The 11,959-nt window shown below is 40.6% G+C and overlaps 1 protein-coding gene and 1 long non-coding RNA gene across 3 annotated transcripts in view; one reads left to right on the plus strand and one right to left on the minus strand.

Annotated features, from left to right (window-relative positions):
• Positions 1 to 4,026, plus strand: part of LOC109367167 — a 4,776-nt gene extending 750 nt beyond the window's left edge. The window contains exons 2-3 of the long non-coding RNA XR_002113983.1: positions 2,527 to 2,603; positions 3,712 to 4,026. This is a non-coding gene — a long non-coding RNA (uncharacterized LOC109367167). The remainder of the gene's footprint in view (positions 1 to 2,526; positions 2,604 to 3,711) is intronic.
• SLC10A7 (solute carrier family 10 member 7) overlaps positions 1 to 11,959 on the minus strand; it is a 147,809-nt gene that overhangs the window by 66,665 nt on the left and 69,185 nt on the right. The gene's annotated exons all lie outside the window — the stretch shown is intronic.

Here is an 11,959-nt window from a genome sequence, read left to right on the forward strand (position 1 = left end):
TCCCTTTTTTAAAAAAAGAGGCAGCATGGGGGCTGATAATTCCCCATACTTTTCATTTTTACATTTAAGCAGTTACAGTGCTAAACTCTGCACTATTAAAAAGTTTCAAGTTATTCTGTCAATAGGACTGGCCTTCCCCTTCCCCAAGCTTTCTCCTTACCATCCCTTTCTTTCATCTTTTCTTTTTCCAAATCATTTCCAAAAAGACTAAGTATAACCCTCTAGATCTCTTACTTCCAAGCATACCTCACAATGGAATCTATATCCAGCCGGAAACTGAGGCTTCCCTCCTTCCCCTTTTTTTTTTTTTTGGTTCATAGGTATTTCTTCAAAGAATTCTTACTGATAAGATCGAGCAATGCCTTCTAGCTTCCTTACTAGTTAAAAGAACTCCCCGTGTTATCTTGTCTTTAGTTTCTGGTGACTCCAGACTACTCGCTCAGACCCTGAGCTGGGATGGCAATCAGTAAATAAATGTGATAAGGTCATTTATCCAGAGAGCACAGAGCATCAAGAGGAGCCCTTCCGGATTTGACAAGTAATTGCTGCCTTAAATACTGCACATGTACATCCCTCTGAAGTTGATGGCCCATCAGTAGAATACTTATTACTAGCATCAGTAACCATTCTGGCTAAGTGACTATTCTCTTCCAAGGGTAATAGCATCTGCTTACATAAAGGGATATTTTTGGCACAGTCTCAAGGTCTTCCTTCTTCTGCCATGCTGCCCGAACTCTGATCAGGTACTCAGGGCACCTAAAGCACTCCCGCATACTCCAGGTCATTAGCCCTTCCGCTCATAAGAGAGCATCTAGCCGAGCTGCGGGCAGACAGGGTGCTGCTCCTTCCTGAACCCTCGCGTTTCCTTTGCACATCTCTTAAGAAACTGAGCGCTGCTCACCTTAAACTACTCTTTCAATGCACACCATTTAGAGCTTTCTAAATAAAATCATTTCTGAGCATTTTGCTGGGAGCTGAGTTTAAAGACATCAATTATCGATGTTTCAGCTAAAACGTATCCCTGATATTTCCTCCTTCTTCCAGCAGCTAAGAAAATAAAACATTCCTAAAGTGTTTCCATGTGACCATCTTCACATGCCTCTCCGCTTGATAAATTGATCACCTCAGATAAAAACTAATTTTCGCCCATGGTTTATTAAGACAAGAAACTCTCCTTTGAAGAGAAAAAAGCTGCAGCGAGTGTCTATGCTCTGACAAATGGCAAAAAGCACAGCTGATTTAACAAATGAGTGCTCAATCAATGGTGCACTGAGGCACATGACAAAGGGAAGTCAAAACCCATTACATTCAAGAACCTCCTTTAAATTCCACTTCAGTGCACTGACCCTGTTGCTCAATGCTAAAGACTTTACAAGGTTTGCGGAAACATTTAGAAGAGCTTTTGTTTTGGCATTCACTCAGCTGCACCTCACAATTAACACTGCCAGACTCCTTTCTAATCAATTATTCATTACGATTACTAGCATATCTTTTGAGCGCCTTAACTTCACATCAGAAGTGTGCGAGGGATGACACATGCATGTGTACTTTACAGAATAAAAGGCAGACTCTAAGCAGGCTTTAACGCTAAATGAGTACAAGGCTAAAAGAAGCGAAATCAACACTTTTAGTCAAAGTTGAGCTTCAGGCGAGCTGCAGGCAGTGCACAGCGTGAGAGAATTTGGCTCCAGAAAGTGCCCATGTGTTGACAGCTGAATAAGAGTTTGAAGGCTTAATGGTAAGAAATGTTCCGTCAATGATAATGTTACACGTTACTTACTCACTTAGCTACTCATCTTCTGCTGCCTTGACAGCTAATGACGCAAAGCCCATTCCACAGAAGTTCTACTACCACCTATACTAACATGCTTTATTGTGGTTACCAAGGCTAATAACTTTCCCAGTCCAACAAAACGGAAGAGAATTTTCAAAGAACAACCATAAGACACAACATTACTGAGAAATTAAGGCACAAAAATCTGGAAACCTGCTCAAACTAAAGAAAAAATATGAATGAACTCGAGCCTATTTCCAAAAATCTATCAGTATACATGTAGGATAAATTTATGTCATGGTACAACCTTCTCTATCGAACATTGCGCATTTACAGGAGAAGGATATCTGTACCATTTAATATTAAGGCATGTAACTTAAACATATAGGCTAGGAGCCTGGGCTTTCCATTAAAGCTCCATCAGAAATCTAAATCAGGCACAAGTGAAAGAGTTTAAATGCTTCTCCGGATACTCTCTTGATGATCTCTATTACGAAGGTTGCAATCCTAGTTTCTATACATCTGTTTTAGCTGGGTCATAACAAGCAGCCAACTAGAACCCTCAATAGTAGTTGGAAGCAACTAGAGAGCAGCATACAGAAGCACCAATTCTGCAAGACCTAGATACTGTTGGCTGGGACTCACGTGCGGTCAATGGCATCACTGGCAGCTTTATGCAACATATACACACGCACAGATCTTGAAATAAATAGAAATCTGGTCTAATCGCTTATTATTTCTGCTTTTTCTAGTCATCACAGCAAGGGAAATGCCCAATGGGAACACAAAAGAAAAGGAAGAAAAAAAAATGACCAAAAGGAATCAAAAGGTAGAGCCATAACTGTTCAAGTGCCAACAATACAATTAGAGAAGTACTCAGGTGCCTGAATCTAAATCAACGTGTATCCTTTAAAATCTCACAGCCTCTAGGTGCAAGCAAGTCTGTGGCTACCTAATAACATGTTAGCAGAATTAAAGAGGTAGCCGATGTCCCTCTGTTCTGCATGCCCTCAGCTGCTGCCATCTGATTTCGGAAGAGCACCTTCACGTTAACTTTCCACACGCGGAGATGAGCAATTTCTGATCAGAGTGTTTACCAAAGAACGGATACTGTGTTCTGGTACCTGTTTTAACATGAGAACCAATAAATACAGTTCAGCAGCAGCTGAAGCAAGATCCAGGAATGCCTAGGAACAGCAGCCACAGATCCAAGCACTTGGAAGTTAAGTGAAATGATACTCACCACATCCAGCTGCTGCTCCTTTGATTATCAAACCACTCAGATTTCGTGTGTAAAAACTGTTAGTTGGTTCGCTACAGGACAGAGAGAGGTGCCCAGAAGCATTCAGAAAGGAAAAAATAAAGCGGCTTCAGAGTGAAACTCCCATTGAAACTACATTAGGGATCTTTACATGTTTTGCTTGCAGCAACTTTGCAGAGCATACAGAAAGTTACTAACGCTTGCTTGAAGTGACAACTATATTTCAAAACTGCTATTCATTATTTCACATGCTGTAAGCATAAAAAAAAGTTTCAATTACGCTCAAGTATGCTCAAAATCTTGCCAGCTAAAGAACATTCAGTTATCAGAGCAGTATTCCTGTCCTCATACCAAGCATGAAGGGATTTAAATAATCCCTGCAAAAGCCAAAACATAAAAGAATCATTAATCTGTTTGATACTTCAGAAACGGGAGTAAACAATTAAAAGACAAACCCGACATCCTTGAATTACCACTCAGGACTCTCATCGTTCACACAAATACGGCTATGGGCAAAGTAAATGAACACACATTTCACTGCTGCGATGTTTCAGCCTTAAATCATCATTCTAAGGACCATGGCTTAGTGGGCAACATTGGTGGTAGGCGAATAGTTTACAAGATTATCTCGGAGATCTTTTCCGACATTAACGATTCTACGATTTTCAATCTACAGATTCCAGTGGATTCAGAATGGGCCAAAATGTGAAGGCAGAGTGATGAGATGAGCCCTGTCAGATTGTTTTCCGTCACCAACCGCATCATGACTGGAGCAGTTTTTAAGACGTCCCTTGTTGCTGTTAAACTTGCAATGATTTCATAGGGTTTGATTACTGAGAAATGACTATTTCAAGCCAAAGCAGAACATTTGGCTATATCCCAGCAAACAGGCTGCCACTGCAGCCAAAGTACAGTCTGCATCCACAGGGCACTTCCTTTACTATCCAGATTTGTTCAAATCACTCAGAAATAACACTGAGCAATAGCATTACCTTTGTGTGAATTACCTCAGATTTTATCCAAAGAGAAAACGAACGTTTGGATTTATATGCAAATTCCACATTCCTTTACAAATCTTCACAGCAACACATGAAATTACAGGATTGCCATTAACGTAAGTTACGGCACTGCAATTAACATACATTATTACAATTGAGTATATGATCACTTAGAGGAAAAACAAGAGAACAAGACAATAAAAATCCTTATCTAAGCACTATCAATACTCTATGTAGCGTCCAAGGCCTGAACACAAACCCAGACTCTGCAATGGTGAGCAGCAAACTGACAGCCCTTTCGAACTGCAGTGTGCCACTTATTACTGCTCGAACACACAGGTCTGTTCCAACTACCAGTTGTACAAATTTTCACTGTCAAGTTCAACATCATCTGTGAAACAGATCAAGTGATACCAACTAAACACACAGCCCTCAGTTTATAGCTGTGTGCAGCCCTGTCCTCAGGGCATATATAAGCAATGGGCAAAAGAAAACAATATGCACAGCTGATCAGACCAGCAGCTGATCAGTATTTAATCACCAAATCCAATAAGGAAACAAATGAGGCAGAACACAGGGGTGGAAGACAAAGGTAGGTGGAAAACATTAAACGAGCCTCCAATTTAGGAAAGATAAAAACATTCTCGGAAACAATTTACAAAACAATTTTCTTTTTACACATTTAATAAACATTCTGTCAGAGTAAACGAAATTTCAGTAGCTGGAAGTTGAAAAAAATCAATTAAAACGAAGTCACGGGAAATGGTGGAGAATTGTTTCTGGCAGTTATTTGATATAGCATGGTTAATATTCCTAGTCAGGCAAATTAACAGTTTGGCTGCTGTAGACTTGTACTCACACAGTGCATAACCTTGAAGGGTTTGTTCCTAAAGTTAAAGAAATCTACGCATACATACTCCTAGATAGCTACATTTTATACATACAGTAGCACACGTGAACTTACATACTGAGGAATTCTACACCACTAAACCAAGCTGAGAAGAACACCTGCATCTAAAAAGTAACAGAGCACGTAATTCCATGGGGTCCCATTCCACTTAAAGAATAATCTGAAAGCTCTTCGATAAAAAAACCTACTTCTCCATCCATCTGTATCAATGGATGAGCTTTTCTTAAATACGATTCTACCGTATAATTTGTACTGTGCCACACTCGTATTGATTGAAGAAAATTCAAGCAAGGCAGCGTCAGTTTCTATTTCTACAGGGAAACCACTGAGCTGAACAGCCAGGCAGTAAGGTCAAATCAGGATCCAACCTGCCGTGTTATCTTAAAATTATACAGCATAAAAGATGAAAATCCCGTTACGTTTTGCCAATACACAAACACTAGGAGTTGAACTTTATCTTTTCGTTCTCCAATACCTGTATTTTGAATTAAGTACTTAATTTTTATTTACTTTATTTTATTATTATTATTTTTTTTTAAACTTTACCTTTTTGATGGATTAAGTCATTTAAAATTGCAAGCAGAAGCTATACATTTGTACATTTCAAACTCTTCTTTCTTCTCCGTGCTGACTAACGTGGCCCCAGAAATAAGTTGACGCTCTGTCAGTTTACCATCTTGCCTGCAGATCCTGCTTAAGAGAAGCTGCTGCTCCTCAACTGAAGCAGCTCCTGCTTCCATTATAGACTGACCCACAAGGATTTCACATGCAGGAAGGAAGCAGCACATCTTTATCATGGTACAGTTCACAAAGACATACGGATGGTGAAAGTAGGGGCAGGTGAACTGATCCAATCTTCCTTTGTTCAGAGGAATGCTCAGGGCTGCACATACAGAGTTCACTTTCATTTACATCCGACCTGTGCAAGCTGAACAACTCGTCGTGGGCTGCCACGATGCTCCCCCTGCAGCAACCACAGAGCGTGATGCAGAGTACCCTACAGCCTTTGTGTACGGACTCCTGAATCGCTCAGCCAAAACACAGGACTTCTAGTCTTGCTCAGGCTTCAGAAAACAAGGCTTCCCCTGGGTTAATCCTAAGCCCATAAAGCTGCAGCTCCGCTCTGATAATCTGACATCCCTCCAGCCCAGCTCTTTGTCTAACTGGATACGTGCCAGTTATCTATACACCCTGATACAAATGCTGCGATAATATCATAACGTAGAGTCTGCCTGTACTTCCTGAGTCTATCCTGCCTATCAGTAGCAGTCGTCCCCAAATTTGCAACAGATCGCAGCATTATACAAGTTCATTAGTACATAACTCAGAGTCAATCCTAACTGCAAGCAGTGCACCAGCTTCCTTTCTCAGTGCATCAGAAGTAGCAGCAGAACAGTTCACTTACACACACTCAGGCTTTCAAGCTCTAATGCATCGTCATGAATATTGAGCTGACAATACAACGATACGAGGGAAACATATCGATGAGGGGAGTGGCATCTGAACCAAGGAATGTGCGAACTAAAGGGATACTTTGATAGCACTTCTAAGTATTTCCTAGAAGCCAGCCTCCTCTTGTCCTGTACAAGTCACACAAGCTATTGGTCCAAGTGTGTGTAATGCACATGTGCTCAGAACAGTGAGCACACACCGGAAGGATCAGCAATATTTTGTAGTGAGCACCGTGCTTTATTCTTTTTTTTTTTTTTCTTTCCAGCAACCGCAAGAAAACTGTTGTCTCAGATTTCTTACGTTGTTCGTGAAAGACTAAATGATCATTTAACAGGCATCTCTCACACCAACATTAGCAAGAAGCACATCAGAAGCAATGCAACTAAAAGAGGATCTAGGGAAACAAGAGCACAGAATCATAGAATCTTTTGAGTTGGAAGGGACCCTTAAAGGTCACCTATTCCGTCTCCCTGCAATGAACAGGGACACACGCAGCTAAATCAGGCTGCTCAGAGCCCAGTCCAGCCTGACCTTTAATACCTCCAAGGACAGAGTACCCACCACCTCTCTGACAATCTGTTCCACTATCTCACCACCCATATGGTAAAAAAAAAAAAAAAAAAAGTTTATAATCAAGTTTAAATCTTCCCTCTTTTGGCTTGTAACCATTTCTCCTTATCCTATCAAAACAGATCCAGCTAAAGATTCGTCCCCTTCTTTCTTATAACTCCCTCCTTTAGATACTGAAAGGCTGCTCTCTCAGGTCTCCTTTTCTCCTCCTCAGACTGAACAGCCCCAGCTCTCGCGGCCTGTACTCATTGAGGAGGTGGCTCCATATCCCTTGGATCATTTTTGTGGCCCTCCACTAGACAAGCTCTAATAGGTCCACATCTCCTCTTCTGAGGACTCCATATCTGGACACAGTACTCCAGGTGAGGTCTCAGCTGAGCAGAGGGGCAGGATCATTTCCTTTGACCTGCTGGCCACACTTCTTTTGATGTAGCCCAGGGTACTGTTGGCTGCGAGGGCACGTGGCTGGCATACATCCAGTTTGCCATCCACCAACACCTCCACGTTCTTTTCAGCAGGGCTGTGCTCCATCCTGACATCTCCCAGCTCATACTGGTAATGGGGGTGCCATGACCCAGCTGCAAAACCTCACACTGGGATTTGTTCAATCTCACGAGGTTCACCTGGGCTCACTGCTCAAGCCTAGGTCTCTCTGGATGGCATCCTGCCCCTTTGATGTTATCAATTCCACCACATAGCTTGGTGTCTTCTGCAAATTTACTGAGAGCACACTCAATACCACTGTTGATGTCACTCACGAAGACATTAAAAAGCACTGGCCCCCATCACTAAACCCTGAGGAGCACCAGTTATCACTGATCTCCATCCAGACATTGCACCGTTGTCCATCACCCTCCATCACATCTAGCTGATTAACTGTTTCGAAAGAGCAAAATTATTTAGTAGAGAGCAATGTACACTTGCTCAGCTTTCATACCATGTTAACAGGTGGCTGTGTGTTTTTCTTTGATATTCTTGTTACATGAAATGCAAAGAGCTCATTTAGTTATTCTTTGTTACATTTGTTTTTCCCTCTTCCATCAATAGCTACATTAGGAAACAGAAGAAATCCTCTGCATGTTTGTTTTTTTTGTTTTGTTTTTGTTTTTAAACTTTAAGATAAGCCTGTCAAGTAGCACATACAGGCATCTCTGCGAACGCACACATACATCTCAAAACTTTTATTTGAAGGTGTAACTACAAGCATTTGACTGATGAACGACACTATTTTGCACAGAAGCTCTGTCTGCAGAATCGAGATACACAGCTGCCATTATAAAATCAGACAAAAATATAAACCCATTAGGTTAATTTGAGCCAATACCACATCATAAAATCCTCAACACTTGTCCCCAAGCATGCAAAGACTCATTTGTAAGAGGCTGGGAGCAGCTCTTCTTCCCCAATGCAACGCCATGCACCACAATGCTGTTGCAGTTGCTGATGCTGCAACCACCAGGTTGCATCTTTCAGCCTGTCATCACCCACGTCACACACGTCTGCCGGGAGCACCTTCTCTTGCTGCTGCAAGGTAATAAGCAGTTAGACATATTTACGTCTCCATTTGTTTTCGCAAAGCAAGACAGCATTGATACAAAATGCCAACATAACCTGGAGATTAGCTCAACTCTTTGTAATGTGTCAATGTGTTAACAGTGAAAAAACTCCCCGTGAGTTTGAACAAAAATGGTTCTATAGTTAAATTATCTAAACCAAAACGGACAGAAAAGCAGAGGGAATGGTTAGGCCCAAACAGTTGCACTGTTCCTTACCCCAAAAATTACACGGTGGACAAGTCTCGCGAAGAAAAGCATCTCCTTGGCAAATGACAGTCCTAACCAAGATGCAAAGAGAAGCCTGTTTTTCTGATGCCCATAACAAACCAAGGAGTTAAAGCTGTGCCTTGTTCTACAGGTTATTTTTTTTTTCCCCCCAAAGGTTGCATTCAAAGGAATATCTGTTTTTGTTCAGTGTGATAGCTGCGGAGACACCAGTGCCTTTTATTTCAATAAAGTAACCAAAGTAACAGCAAGTAAAGGCAACAACATCGGGAGAAACGGCAGAACCTGTTTCAACCTACAGGACGAATACTTATTATTCCACTTGCTCTTTCCTTCAAACTGTTCATCTTTTACAACCACATACATGCACGTGGGCTGAAGAGAAAACAGAAGAAGTTCATAGACAATAAACCTGCTGAAATTTACTGAATGCGCAGAAACTACAACTAACTTGGGATATGTATGATAGAGCTGGAGAGTGTAAGAACCACGTTTTAACTCTCTGAATTTTAAATGAAGCGTTCTTTAAAGATCTGTTTTTAGGCACCAATAGTGAAAGAAAATATACCTTTGGTCAGATCTTGAATGGATAGCTTTATGTCTCCTGCAATCAACAATCCACGTATCAACTTATTTTCCATGTATGTCCACGCATGTACAAACATCAGAAAATTATATTCTTCGCTTCCACCCAGAGTCACAGTACAACATAGCAACCACAAGTCTCACTGTTATTACCTGTACACCAGATGAACTTCAGAAATTAAGATAATTAAATTATACCGTGTAATTAATTTAAGTAAGCCTTTAATGAATAATGGATCCAACAGAAAGCTCCTTAATAATCTGCAGATAGAACTACGAAAGAACAGTGAGTTTAAACAGGCTAAGCGATCGAAAAAATAAAAGAACTCCTTTTTTCAGTGAAGGTACCTTTTGTGCAGCGCAGGCAAAGATGCTAGAAACAGGTACTCAACAGTACAAGTATCAGTGAAAGCATCTGCAACCCTCTACACTGCCTGGTCAGTCTTATTTGAGAAATGCCACTTCCGTCAGCAATTAGACACTCTGCCAATCAGTTGCCTGAGTGCAGGGCACGTACTTCGTACACTCACAGCTTCAAATTCGTAACAGAGGACGCTTACGTGTCTGACTGAACACTTCCAGGCTACAGGGGAAACAGAGCCGACCCACTCGCCTTCTTCTAATGAATCACCCGCTGGTGGCCGAGGGATGTAAAATGTCCAAGAGCTAAGAGAATAGCCTGAAGCTCTTCCCAAATTATGCATTTCAGTATTACAGGCCTGCTAGCAAAATGTATCAGGTTTTCCCTCTGCATGATATTTATTCCTTTGGACAAAGAATACGGATAAAAAGTAAATTGTTCAACAAGATCTGATGCCTGATGAAGTACGGCATACAAGAGAGAGAGGTCTCATGCACAACTGGATACTTGAGAATCTCAGATGACCAAGACAAGCTCAACACAAATGTACTCACAAACATAAGGAACTGTAGACAACTCAGAGAAATAAAGTTCATTCACATAAACAAGACTTTATACTATTAGAGAGTCTGCCTGCAAAGCTAACCATTGAGCTAATGGGTATATAAACAAGGCAAAAAAATACAAACTGTCACCATTTTAAAGAATACGCACTGTGAATCAGACATGACTATAAGTGAATTATCTTACTGAAATTGTACCGTCACCAAAATACAAACACAGTCATCTATATACTTGTTTATCTGCATCTTGGGATATGCTCCATCTTAAAAAGAACAACAACAACAACAACAACGTGCGTAAAACAACAATTAAAAAAAAGAAAATCAGCACGCAGTACATGAATCGCACTGCCAGACAGTTCAACCTCAGCGTAAGTGCATTAGGGAAAATTTTTCAGATACGTGGTTGTGCATGTGTGTTACAAACATCAATGCGGTTCCATCCAAAAACAGGATTTCACTACCCACATATTTGCAATCTGAAGGAAAAATCTGCACTCTGACTAGTCCTCTTGCACCAATACAGCCAAAGTAGCAGTACTGCTTTCAACCTCAAGAACAAAGTACATTAAAAAGGCTTGATTAAGTCCTCTTTATGCAACATGTCACAGTCAGCGAATACAAATTGATGACCCTGCCCTTTGCCCTGGCAAACCATCTTTGTCTTCCTTTTATGAAACGGCATATTTGAACACGGTGATTTTCTTTTTAAATGTTGCCTTGATTGCGTACAGAGAGAACAGAGGCAGGTAGATGTTAATTAGATGACTAAACAGGGTTTCTGAAATGTTTCTATTCACAGTGCTAACACCCTATCTCAGACATCATGACCATTATTTGTATCATCCAAATGTAATATATAATACTATCTGCATAGGTTAAAAAAGAAATTACATAACTTCAAATTACTTGAAAGTATATTAAAAACAAACACTCCTTTTTGTACCAGAACACCAAAATCTTATCTTTAAAGGGAATGTACAGAACTTTTAAATTTAATAGTTTACATGCTATAGACAAGTCATTACAACGCTGGGACTGAAACATACTGAAAAGCAACAGTCCTCTTTGTTCCACTTACCATGCAAGTGGTTGTCAAACAGCCAAAGAGCTGCTTTCACCGGTCCTTCTACACTGCCAGTTACTCATTTTCTTATTTCATCTGTTTGCATCTTTCATATACTATCAGCGGAGAAATAAAAACATAAGGAGAAAACCAGTGCTTACCTACAGATTATCAGGGGAACTTGAGCACTGAGTTACTTGCATTGTTTGTTTTACAGCAGCATTAACTGGTTAGATAACACAAGGTGTAAAAAACTGCGACTTATATTTATTACGCAGTCTTATTCCTCCAAGTATATAACCTGGCTTATGAAACACACATAAGAAAAATCCCAGAGGACAAAACCAAGAGAACTACATATTTGAGGGGCTTTGCTTGTTCGTTCTAGTCTTGTTTGCCTTTTTTTTTTTTTAACTGGATTTTTAACTGAAATCCGTTAAGAGTCAAGGAAGTTAGCAGTAACGGCAAGAAGTGAACAAGCATGCCTATCAGTTTACGTGCTCCGGAATGGAAAGGATTCTGTAAATATATATCAGTGGGCTCAAGAACAGGGCATTGAGATACGGCACAAGTCAGACTTTTCCATGTGCACAGCCAGAGCACCCAAAGCATTTAGAAGTGGAAATCGTTCCTTATTA

Source organism: Meleagris gallopavo, chromosome 4 (genome assembly GCF_000146605.3).
Source record: "Meleagris gallopavo isolate NT-WF06-2002-E0010 breed Aviagen turkey brand Nicholas breeding stock chromosome 4, Turkey_5.1, whole genome shotgun sequence".
In the NCBI taxonomy this organism is placed as follows: domain Eukaryota; kingdom Metazoa; phylum Chordata; class Aves; order Galliformes; family Phasianidae; genus Meleagris; species Meleagris gallopavo.